This window comes from Anolis carolinensis, chromosome 4, assembly GCF_035594765.1.
Source record: "Anolis carolinensis isolate JA03-04 chromosome 4, rAnoCar3.1.pri, whole genome shotgun sequence".
Lineage (NCBI taxonomy): Eukaryota > Metazoa > Chordata > Lepidosauria > Squamata > Dactyloidae > Anolis > Anolis carolinensis.
The window spans coordinates 126,317,159-126,330,055 of NC_085844.1; the positions used below are offsets into that span (position 1 = coordinate 126,317,159).

General features: G+C 41.8%; 1 protein-coding gene across 2 annotated transcripts in view; it reads right to left on the minus strand.

Annotated features, from left to right (window-relative positions):
* The window catches only part of rc3h1 (ring finger and CCCH-type domains 1), a 71,551-nt gene extending 59,805 nt beyond the window's left edge, over positions 1-11,746 (minus strand). Inside the window, exon 1 of one of the 2 annotated variants that reach the window (XM_003219864.4) lies at positions 11,523-11,746. The gene's annotated coding sequence lies outside the window, so the exon portion shown is untranslated. The remainder of the gene's footprint in view (positions 1-11,522) is intronic. The other variant, XM_008108930.3, reaches the window with a different exon arrangement.
* Positions 11,747-12,897: the final 1,151 nt, after the last annotated feature.

The following is a 12,897-nucleotide window of genomic DNA, read 5'->3' on the forward strand; positions in this document are numbered from 1 at the left end:
GATGTGGTCACGAAGATAGGCAAGACCTAAACCATTTAGGGCTTTGGGACCAGAAACTTATTGGCAGCAAATGGAGCTACTTTAGTAGGGGCATTGTGTGCTCCCTATAGCTAACTGCAGTTAGTAGACCCATTGCATACTGGTGAAATCTTAAACATTATTCTTAAGAAATATAGAAAAACTGTCAGGTTTTAAAACCATTCTGGCTAAAAATATGACCAAAGAGGAACAAAAAAAAATTAAGTGAGAAACTGAGTTACCAGGTTGTTCATGAAATTAACTAAAGATTACTGCAACTAGAGGGTAGTTTGAAATTTGGGGTACACATCTTTTTTGTTATGATAAAATAAAAATAGACTCAAGTTTTAATAATAGTGAACCAGAGATCACTATTGTGAGTTTGATTTAAATATAAGAATAGATTTTACACCTTTACATTTTTATGGTGTTCTCCTCATGCAGAATTGTTCAGAAGATAAATTTATTTACAAGCAAAGTGGCTGTTCTATAAAGATTTGTTAAAATTAGATAATGATCAATATGTGTTAAAAATGGAGGGATACTCAATGCAACAACTGTTTGCCAATATAAGACCGATAACATTTTCAGATTTATAATAGTTAAACCACACTTTGAAAACTTACTGTGCGCAGGTTAGAACCATATACAGTAGAGTTCCAGTTATCCGATTTAAACGGGCGAGCCGATTGTCAAATAACCAGACCTGTTGGCTAATAGGGAGGCCCAGCTTAGGGAAACCCGGGGCGTGTTGCTGTTTAACAACGCGCTCCGCGTTTCCCCAAAGTCCCGGCCTGTACTGGAGGGAAGAGATTCCTCCCTCCGGCAAAGGCCCGGTCTAGGGAAACCTGGAGTGCATTGCTGTTTAGCAACGTGCCCCACATTTCCCCAAAGGCCTGGCTTAGGGAAACCTGGGGCGCGTTGCTGTTTAGCAACACGCTCCAAGTTTCTCCAAAGGCCCGGGCCCTTACCTTCTGTGGCTGCTTCTGCTGCTGCATCTGCCTCCCCTCCTCCGCCATCTCCTCCTTCGCATCCTCCTGGGGCAGCCCAAGGAAGAGGGAGAGAAAAGTCCTCCTCCCTCTCATGAGCTCCATCTGCCTCAGCAGTGCTCCCTTCCTTGGGCTGCCCCAGAAGGAGGCGAAGGAGGAGGCAGACGCAGCAGCAGTGGGGAGAATACAACGCACCGCCAAGCCCCTGGCGGCGCGTCGGATAATACGGAGTGTCAGATAAGCGGAACTCTACTGTAATTGCTAAAATGCTTACTTAGCTGTTAAAAAAGAAATCGAGAAAGAACAAACGAAAGACTGTGTCATTAAATAAGACCAAAATATAGGTACACAAATCCAGCTGAAAAATATAGGAAAAGGTGTCAATAAAGAGTTTGAAGTTTACTGAGTCATGATTTGAAAGATGATGTACAGATGTTATTTTACACCAGACTTTCTAAGATATATCATAGGTGGTCACTTGTGACTGAGTTTGAAGGTTGAATTGATGGAAACATTAGCACTATGTGAACACAATACTAAGACATTTTATTGTATGTGGTAGTCTTGCGGAGACTCAGAAATATTGGAATCAAATAATTAGACACTGAAAGATTAAATTTATGATGAGACTACAGGTGTTTTTGTTAGGAATGCCGGATAACTTTTAAGAAAGAAGTTTGATTGATTGTTGAAATATATGATAATGCAGCAAGAACTGTCTACACTCAGTGATAAAAAGAACCAGTTAACTCAAAACATGAATAATGACTGATGAAGATCTGGGAGTTAGCCAAGGTGAATACATTGCATTTGGGTATTAAGTATTTCCGTAATAATGCTTGAATCCATGGAAATTTGCAACAGGATGTGGATGGAAGATTGTTAGGGCATGCCTCAGTGCAATCAGCTTGTGTCAGGACTATGTGATAGGACCACTGCATCATGGCAAGACAAGAATTTGGCAGTTGAGTTTTAGCAACAGGTCTACAAAAGTAGTGGCATTCCTCAGTAGCAGTTGGTACCTACTAGAAATTATGGGGTTGGATCACCAGAGTGGGGCAGCTATACCTATCTTGTCACTAACAACAGTAGTGCATTCACACAAGTGTTACAAATTAGGAGAAGGGTGCATTTCCTTCACCCTTGAAAGGTTATGCACAGATTGCTGCACTTGACAATTGTGGAGTAAAATGGAGAACAAGGAAGAACTTGAAGTTGGCATCTACTGATAGGAAATGTCAATGCCAGACATTTCTATCCTAACTGAAGTTGCCAATAAAGCCTCAGTGTTTTCCCCTAACATGTGCAATAGGTAAAACTTAAATTGAGCAAGAGAAGGCGTTTTTCTTTATCATAGAATCATAGAGTTGGAAGAGACCTCATAGGCCATTCAATCCAGCCCCCTGCCAAGAAGCAGGAAAATCACATTCAAAGCACCCCCAACAGTTGGCCATGCAGCTTCTGTTTAAAAGCCGCTAAAGAAGCAGCCTCCACCAAACTCCAGGGCAGAGAGTTCCACTGCCGAACAGCTCTCAGAGTTAGGAAGTTCTTCCAATCTTCAGGTGGAATCTCCTTTCCTGTAATTAATTCCCAGTGTCCTAGTTCCATGCTCAAAATAGTACACCATGCTGGGTAATATTGTGAGAGAATGCAGAGAATGTAGGTGTTTGTTTAAAATGGAAACTGAGGTCAGAATTAAATGCATACTATGCTTTCTTATCAAAACTAAATGTGGGACTCATACTAAAATAACAGAACAACGTATTCTGTGCTCTTGTCATTTTTGATTGAACACAATTTTCACTATAGATTATAGAATGCCAGAAGCTGTTGCTCTTCGGATCTTTTGGATTTTTACCAATCAATGTGCTGATTGGGGATGATGAGAGTTGTAGCCCAACAAATCTGAAAGGCATCCATAACATGTTGCAGATTGCTCATCTACACACCTTCATGGCTGCAAGTAGTTTTGAATACGAGTAGGTTAAACACCTTTTTTAATACTCCCATGCAGGCTCAAAAATATGAAAGGTCCTAAAATGGATGTATTATTTAATAATAATAGCAACAACAACAACTTTATTCTTATAACCCGCCTCCATCTCCCCAAAGGGACTCAGGACAGCTTACATGGGCACTAAGCCCAAAAAACAAAGAATTCAAAATATAAGAATTAAAACATAGTCAGAACAATATAAATTAAAACCATTAAGCAATTCACAAAATAAAACATATTAAAACACATCTAAAAACACCAGAGACTGAAAGTGGGACTATTGAGAATTATATGGGAAGGGCAAGGCTTGTGCAAAACCATATTTACTGATATACGACAGAAAACTAAAAAAGGAAAAGCCATTTAGTCCTAGTGTAAACGTTGTGGAAAGACTAAGTAAAATCACCACCCTTCATTCTGCTTTATTTCTTGTTAGGATATGGTTTTGAAAGGTTTTCTAGAATAAATAATTAGGATGTTGCTATGTAGACTTGCTGAGATGCAAGTCCTGATTTTTCTTCCTGTTGTTTCTGCTATCAAAATTTGCTTGATTTTTATTGCTGCACTGATCACTGTTAGCCACAAAGATGTTAACATTTTTAAATATAACACATAACCCCCCTATTAAAACAGCTCCACTGGTTGCCAGTCTGTTCTCGGGGACAATTCAAAGCAGTGGTTATGACCTATAAATCCCTATATAGCTCAAGCTCAGGCCATTTGGCAAACCATATCTCCCTGTACAAACCTGCCTGGGTCCTGAGATTCCCAGGAACTGTCCTTTTCTCAATCCCACCACTATCGCAAGCATGGTTTTCTCAGAGGCTGCCCCTTGACCCTGGAACTCTATGTCTAGTAAACCCTCCCTGCTATTCTTCTGGCAGCATGTTAAAACTTTTGGTTTCAGGCAAGCTTTTATGAGGAAACTTTTAAGACTAAGTCAGGGGGTGCTGTGTTTTATGTAATTTAGTAGATGTGTTTAATGGCTTTATTAGTTTTAATTAAGTATTTTTAATATTGCTACATTTAATTTGATTCTGTGTTTATATTTGTTAGATTTTGATTCACAAATTGTTATGGTTTTTAATGCTTTGAGTTTCCTTTAACAGAGGAATAAGAGGGGCATAAATACTAATAACAACAATAACAGTAATTAAAGCTTGTACCCTGTGACAACTGCCAGTATGTATAGTTTGAGTCTTTCTTAACAAAAGATGCATCTACACTTGTACAATAAATGCAGTTTGACACCACTTTAACTGTTGTGTCTCAATGCTGTTGGATCATGGGAGTTATAGTTTAATGAGGCACCAGCATGATTTGGCAGGGAAGGCTAAGGATTTTGTAAAACTACTGATTCCATGATTTGATGGCTTGGAGCCATGGGCAGTTAAAGTGGGCTAAAATTGCAGTACTTCTACAGTGTAGATGTACCCAAAGAAGAAAAGAATTCAAGACTGGATGCCACTGCAACTGGCACCGCACCTATGTATATGTATATGTATAAATGTAATGTGCATAATTCCCATGGAGTAAACGACAAAACCACTGCACCAAATCACACCAAATTTGGCCACAAAAGACATAGTCATCCAATTTATGTCTTTCAATTAAAAAAACCTAGAAAAAAAGTCCAAATTAGAAAGGATAAGGAAGAGCCATTCTCCCCCTGGCTGCCAGTCAGAAAGGTAGTCCCCGCTGCCTTTAGGCCCTGCCCCCTTTATTTCCTAGCAACCCCCTGAGCCACAATGGCATCCAGGGAATGGGCAAAGTTCACTTAGGCCTCATCCACACTGCCTATAAAATACAGACTATCTGATTTGAACTGGATTATAGGCTGTGTAGACGTAAGGCCCTTCCATACAGCTATATAACCCAGAATGCCAAGGCACATAATCCACAGTATCTGCTTTGAACCGAATTATCTTGAGCCCACACTGATATATAATCCAGTTTAGTGTAGATTTTATACAGATGTGTAGAAGGGGACATATAATCCAGTTTTAAGCAGATAATATTATATTATAAATATAATATATAATAATTACTGTGGTATAATAATACAGAACAATATAATATCTAAAATCAGGACAGTAAATAAAGAGCAATACTCTGAAAACAGGGAAATTGGAATTTCCCAAAAGGAAACAATCAGGGCCAGATAACACCTCCCAACAAAAGATTCCCCCAGGGAGGAAGCAGCAAGGCTTTGAATCTGCAAGGCCATTAAATACTCATCAAGGTGACTAATTGCAGCATTCATACTTGCCGCACTAAGACTACTCACTGCTATTCAACCTGGCCAACCAAGGATTCCGCAAAGTAGAAAGCGGTCAGGCTTACAAGCAGCAAGGCTATTCTGTGCAATTCACCTGGCCAACCAAGATTTCCCCTAGGTAGAAAACTCCCAGGCTTTGAAGCCACAAGGCTACTCCATCCCATTCAACCTGGCCTAGCAAGGATGTCCTATGTAGAAAGAGGCCAGGCTTTTAAGCTACAAGACTATTCAGTGCAATTCAAGCTGACCAAACAAGGATTCCCCTACAAAGGAAACAGCCAGGCTTCAAATGGGCTCTTTGATTGAGGGTGCTACTCCTATTCGGATCCCCCTCGGTATAATACAGCCAGGCATTGAAGCTGCAAGGCTATTGGGTGCAATTCAACCAGACCAACAAAGGATTAACCTTGGTAGAAGACGGCCAGGCTTTGAAGCAACTATACTACTCTGTACTATTGAAGTTGATCAACCAAAGACTCCCCTAGGTAGCAAGCAGCCAGGCTTTGGAGTAGTGAGGCTATTCATTGCAATTCTAGCAGCCCAAAAAACCATTCTTCTGCAATGCAAATACCCAGCCTTCCAAGCAGCAAGCCTATTGCTTTGCATTGCAGCTCATCAAACAAGGATTCCCATAAGAAAAAAAACAGCCAGGCTTTGAGGCTGAAAGGCTATTCAGTGCTATTCCACCTGGCCAACAAAGCATTCCCATAAGCCAAAGCAACGTATGGCCAGGCACAGCTAGTGTGATATAATCTAGTTCTTGTTAAGTTACCTAGTCAACACATTATGAATTCTTCTTGAAAGGCAGATCCCACAGAGCACACCATGGTATTTTAAACTGAAGGTTACCAAAAGCTGTATCACTGAGGTCAGGGTCTGTTTGGCGTAAATAGTTTATAATAGAAAATCTTTTCCTCTCCTCTATGGTATATCGGTAGGATCTCTGGACCTTCTTCCCAATTCAACTTGTACTCTCAAAAAACAAAAGTCATTTGAAAACATCTAAGTAACATCAACAATGACAAGGAATTAAATAAATTTCCATTCAGACAACATTTTGGGGAGGGTCACAGATTTCCCACAGGTCCAACAAGTACATGGGAAAAGGACTTTTTTTCCTACATTAGGAAACAAATTAGATGAATCAAAATTACATTCCATCGTAAAGAAAACATTCTTTGTCTTAAGCATCACTGGTTTCCAATCACTGATTCACACTAGAAAGTCATTGGATCCCTAGTGCTAGGCTGCTAGAGGGTCAGTATTTTGGATCCCAATAGTGAGATGGAATAAATTAATAAATTACATTAATTGATGCAGTATATGCACTTGTATATACCTCTCAAGAATATCTAGTACAGAACCTCATCAGAGTATTGAAAGGGACCCAATAACTTGCTAGTGGACTCCAACCCATTGTTTGGGAACCAGTCTGTTAAGACTATGATGTATGAGGAGAAACCCCTAACAGTTAGCATGGTAAATTCAATACATAACTCTAGGATAACTACAGTAAAAAAAATCATACATTAGACTTAACTGTGGAACAGAATGCCTTTTACTTGTCATACACAAGTGCAATATTCTTTCATATTAAAATAGCTATATGACAAAATTCAAACAAAAAGAATTTTCCAATGTCTTAAAATAATACATGACTTTAAAAAATGTAGCTTGGGAGATAAATTATGCAATATAACACACAACCTTCATTTGTATAGATTTTTGGTGAACTATTTCACAGGGCTGACTTCCTCATCAAGTGTTACTCTTTATTGGAAAATGCACAGGGATTTTGTTTCATCTGAGTTACAGGAGGATTTCATTTCCTAGAAAGCAGATTTTTTTCCCTTCCTAAACTTTAAACCCTGACAACGAAAATTATATTGTTGATTAATATGCTGATGTTTTCTATGTTAAATTGCTTTGAGTCTCCTGCAGGAGATTTAAAGTGGGGTACAAATAAATATAATAAAATATTTTTGATAACTCTGTTTAATTTTTTTGATTGTGTGATTGATATTGTGTACTATATATTGTTTTCTCGTGTTGTAAGCTGCTCCAAGTCTCTTTGGGGAGAGGGGGCGGGACATAAATAAAGCTTTATTCTTATTTATTATTATAACAGAACTGGGGGGAGAGCAGTTGTGTTCCTTAGGAAATTAAAATGTTATTTCTTTTTCTCAAGCTAGAAAGTATTAAAGCTAGCTAAGACATTTTACAAAGAGGACATTTTTTTTCCGTGTCAGCAGTGACTTGAGAAACTGTAAGTCGCTTCTGATGTGAGAGAATTGGCTATCCTTAGGATGTTGTCCAGAGGACGCCCAGATGTTGGATGTTTTACCATCCTGTGGGGGGCTTCTCTCATGTCCTCACATGTGAAGCTGGAGCTGACAGACAGGAGCTCACCTCGTTCCCCAGATTCAAACCACCGACCTTTCAAGTCAGCAGTCCAGCCGGCACAAGGGTTTAACCCAGTGGTTCTCAAGCTGAGGACCCCAGATGTTTTTGGCCTTCAACTCCCAGAAATTCTAACAGCTGGTAAACTGGCTGGGAATTCTGGGAATTATAGGCCAAAAACATCTGGGGACCACAGCTTGAGAACCACTGGGTTAACTCATTAATAACTAGCTTTGCCCGGCCACGCGTTGCTGTGGCTTATGGGAATCATTTGTTGGCCAGGTGGAATAGCAGTAAATAGCCTTGCAGCTTCAAAGCCTGGCCGTTTTCTGGAGTAACACCCTCAATCAAAGAGCCGCTTTGAAGTCTGGCTACTTCCTTAGTAGAGGAATCCTCGTTTAGCCAGCTTGAACTGCACTGAGTAGTCTTGCAGCTTAAAAGCCTGGCCGCTTTCTATATAGGGTATCCTTTCTAGGCCTGGTTGTATGGGACAGAGTAGCCTCGTGGCTTCAGAGCTTGGGGGTTTTCTATTTAGGGAAAATCTTGGTTGGCCAAGTTGAATAGCACTGAATAGCCTTGCTGCTTGCAAGCCTGGCCGCTTTCTACCTTGCGGAATCCTTGGTTGGCCAGGTTGAATAGCAATGAATAGTCTCAGTGTGGCAGGTATGAATGCTGCAATTAGCCACCTTGATTAGCATTTAATGGCCTTGCAGCTTCAAAGCCTGTTTGCTTCCTGCCTGGGAGAATCCTTTGCTGGGAAGTGTTAGCTGGCCCCGATTGTTTCCTTTCTGGAATTCCCAATTTCCCTGCTTTGAGAGTGTTGCTCTTTATTTACTGTCCTGATTTTAGAGATTATATTGTTCTGTATTATTATACCACAGTAAATATTTCATATTTCATACAGTAGAGTCTCACTTATCCAACATTCGCTTATCCAATGTTCTGGATGATCCAACGCAGTCGGCCTTTTAGTAGTCAATGTTTTTGTAGTCAATGTTTTCAATACATTATGATGTTTTGGTGCTAAATTCATAAATACAGTAATCACTATATAGCATTACCGCGCATTGAACTACTTTTTCTGTCAAATTTGTTGTATAACACGTTTTGGTGCTTAATTTGTAAAATCATAATGTAATTTGACGTTCAATAGACTTTTCCTTAATCCCTTCTTATTATCCAATATATTCGCTTATCCAACATTCTGCCAGGGTGTTTATGTTGGGTAAGTGAGACTCTACTGCGTATCTATAATCTTATATTATCTGCTTAGAACTGGATTATATGAGGCTGCTTCTACACAGCTGTATAAAATGCACACTGAAGTGGATTATATGTCAGTGTGGACTCAAGATAATCCAGTTCAAAGCAGATAATATAAGATTATAAATGGGTAGTAGCTGTGTGGAAGGGCCTTGAGTCTACACTGCCATATAATCCAGTTCAAATCAGATAATCTATATTTTATAGGCAATGTGGAAGAGGCCTGATTGAAGAGGCCCTGGGCGGCAATAAATGGCTGAGTAGGTTGCTAGGAGACAAAGTGGGAGGAGCTTAGCCTTCTAACTGGCAGTAATGGGAAAGAAACAGTTGTCCCTCTCCCTCTAATTAGGACTTTATTTTTTCTTGGGGTTTTTTTGATGTAAAAACACAGTCCGGATGACCATGTCTTTTGTGGCCAAATTTGGTGTGTTTTGGTTGTGTACTTTTGTTGTTTAAGTTAAGGGAAAAACTATCAGAACATTTTTATATACTGTATTTAGTTTCTTTATTACCCACCCTATCTCCCCAAGGGGACTCAGGGCAGTTTCCAACAACGTAACAAAATGACAAACATCCAATGCCAAAACAGACAAATCAACTACAATAAATAAGGCAACCTAAGACTAAGACTAACCAAAGAATAATAAAATTGGGACGTAGATAAACATAATACAATGTATTACACATATTTACTACATGATAAAATCTTACAAGTTAACTAAAAAGGCATTAAAACATGAAATGATTCAGTGTCCAACAGGCTGAGGTAGGTTTTGACAATTTAGGTGACAACAAAAATTGGACCCAATCTAATGGCCCTTGCTAGCATGCCCTTTTTGAATATATAGCAAGAGAATTTCCCCCTAAAAGCTAAGCCAATGAACAGATGGAGGGGGGAGGATGTTTTAATGCACAATACTATGTCAAGGGCAGCACACACAACGCCCCCTAATCCCTTTTTCAGGGCCCTTTCACACAGCCATATAATCCAGAATATAAAGGCAGAAAATGCTTTGAACTGGGTTATCTGACTCCACACTGCCATATATTCCAGTTCAAAGCAGAAAATGTGGGATTTTATTCAGCTGTGTGACAGGGGCTTCAGAAGCAATGAACACCGGACCCCTGGCAGAACTTTCTCCCCCTTCACTAATTATATTTACTTACTTGAAAGCCACGTTATAATTTGTGTATTTTATTTTTATACAGATTTTATTATTAGCCTGTGGTGTTATTTGTGAGGTTGATCAATTACATGTTTAGCCTTGGTTGTTTTATTGGTTTTATTTGTAACTGTAACTATTCGTTTCAATTGCTTCTTTGCGTCTGTTTAATTCCTATTGTTGGCTTTGGAAGTTGCCCTGAGTCCCTTTGGGGAGAGAGGGTGGGCTAAAAAAACGTTTATTCAGATCCTATATGCCTGTTTACTTGGGCTGCAATCCTGGAGAAAGTCTCATCAAACGCAGTCAAGGGATAAGCTTGATTTACGCCTAAGAAATTTGCCATCATACCAAACATGCCCAAGATCCTTGGTTTAATTAATACTTGGGGCCCTTCCACACAGCCATATAACCCAGAATATCAAGGCAGAAAATCCCACAATATCTGCTTTGAACTGGGGCCCCTTTCACACAGTTGAATAAAATCCCACATTATCTGCTTTGAACTGAAATATATGGCAGTGTGGACATCAAATAATCCAGTTCAAAGCAGATATTGTGGGATTTTCTGCCTTGATATTCTGGGTTATATAGCTGTGTGGAAGAGCCCTGAGTCCACGTTGCCATATATCCCAGTTCAAAGCAGATATTGTGGGATTTTCTGCCTTGATATTTTGGATTATGTCTGTGTGGAAAGGCCCTGAGTCCACACTGCCATATATCCCAGTTCAAAGCAGATATTGTGGGATTTTCTGCCTTGATATTCTGTTATATAGCTGTGTGGAAGGGCCTTGAGTCCACATTGTCATATATCCCAGTTCAAAGCAGATATTGCGGGATTTTCTGCCTTGATATTTTGGATTATGTCTGTGTGGAAGGGCCCTGAGTCCACACTGCCATATATCCCAGTTCAAAGCAGATATTGTGGGATTTTCTGCCTTGATATTGTGTTATATAGCTGTGTCGAAGGGCCTTGAGTCCACATTGTCATATATCCCAGTTCAAAGCAGATATTGTGGGATTTTCTGCCTTGATATTCTGTGTGGAAAGGCTCACAGTGTAGTTTGTTTCTAAACGAAGTAGACAAATACTGGCCGTTTTCAAGAGAAAGGATTAAACAGCGAGGGGGAGAAGTCTCCCCCTGCCTCTAACACCTGCCACCTTTTTTTCTCAGCTAGTTGAGACGCCACTGCTGCGGGGAAGGATACAAATCGAGCCCGGCAAAAGCCTGCGGCCTAGAGACAAGGAGAGTGGAGGGGGGCAGACAGAAGGAGAGGCCTGACTGAAACAGGCCCCCATGCCGCCCCCTGAAAGGAGGGCCGGGGCGCAGTCCCCCCCCCCCCCAAGGTAGGAGCGGAGGGGGAGGCGCAAGTAGGCCGGAGCCTCCGCCCTATTGTTCTGCCGAGGCTCTGGCTCACCTCACGGCGGCGGCAGCTCCTCTCAGCTGCGGAGCACAGGCGCGGCCGTGGCGCCCACCTCGTCTTGGCCCAGGAGCAGCAGTGGCAGCAGCGAGCTCTCTTCGGCCCCGGCCGCCTTGCCCACCCTCTGGCCCTCGGCAGTGGCGGCGGCGGATGCGTCGGCCAGGGCCGCCTCTGCAGCAGGGGCCATCTTGGGTGCCTCCGCGCTTCCCTCAGCAGCAGCACCAGGCCTGCCTCGCCTCCGCGGGCGTCGCAGCTCATGCGCGCCTCCTCCCTCACGCCCCCCGCCCTTCCTGCTGCCGCGCGGGGCGGGGCGAGGCGCCACTACGCTTCCGGGTTTGCGCAGGAGCGGACCCAGAGTGGCCTTCTTCAGTCAGACCCACTGCTAGGCCCTCATTGGCTTTCCCTCTCAAACCCTGGCTCTCAAGGCGGGCCCAGGCACTGAACTGAACCCATTGCAACTCCTTCCCTCTGTCATTATACACTGAAGTGAGCCCACTGCAACTACCCTCCCCCGTCATGATACACTTATTTATCGTGTCAGAAGCGACTTGAGGGTACAGTTATAATGTGTTTAAAAAAATAAAGTTAAAAACTTGACATTATATTAGATTTCCTTTGACCAGAATCTGTCCACTTCAAGTGCCTCTGGTGTTGCTGAAAGAAGGTCCTCCATTGTGCATGTGGCAGGACTCGGACTGCATAATAGGTGGTCTGTGGTTTGCTCTTCTCCACACTCGCATGTCGTGGACTCTACTTTGTAGCCCCATTTCTTAAGATTGGCTCTGCATCTCGTAGTGCACAGTGTAGTGTGTTCATTGCCTTCCAAGTTACCTTCTGTGTGTCCAGGAGGGAGACTCTCATCAGGTCTCAGCCACTGATTAAGCTTCCGGGTTTTAGTCTGCCACTTTTGGACTCTCGCTTGCTCGGGTGTTCCTGCGAGTGTCTGTAGATCTTGGGAAACTGTTTCTTGATTTAAGGCGTTGGCATGCTGACTGATATTCGAACAGGATGGGCTGGAGATGTCACTGCCTTGGTCCTTTCATTACAGGCTACTATTTCCCAATGGAGGTCAGGTGGTGCAATACCCACTAAACAGTATAATTTCACCAGTGGTGTGGGGCGTAGGCATCCTGGGATAATGTGTCATGTCTCATTAAGAGCCACATCCACTGTTTTAACGTGGTGAGATGTATTCCACACTGGACATTTGTATTCAGCAGCAGAGTAGCAAGGCACAATTGTGTCTGGTGGTTTTTTGTTTTGTTTTTTCCTTCGTGTCAGGAGCAACTTGAGTTGCTTCTGGAGTGAGAGAATTGGTCGTCTGCAAAGATATTGCCAGGGGACACCTGGATGTTTTTGATGTTTTACCATC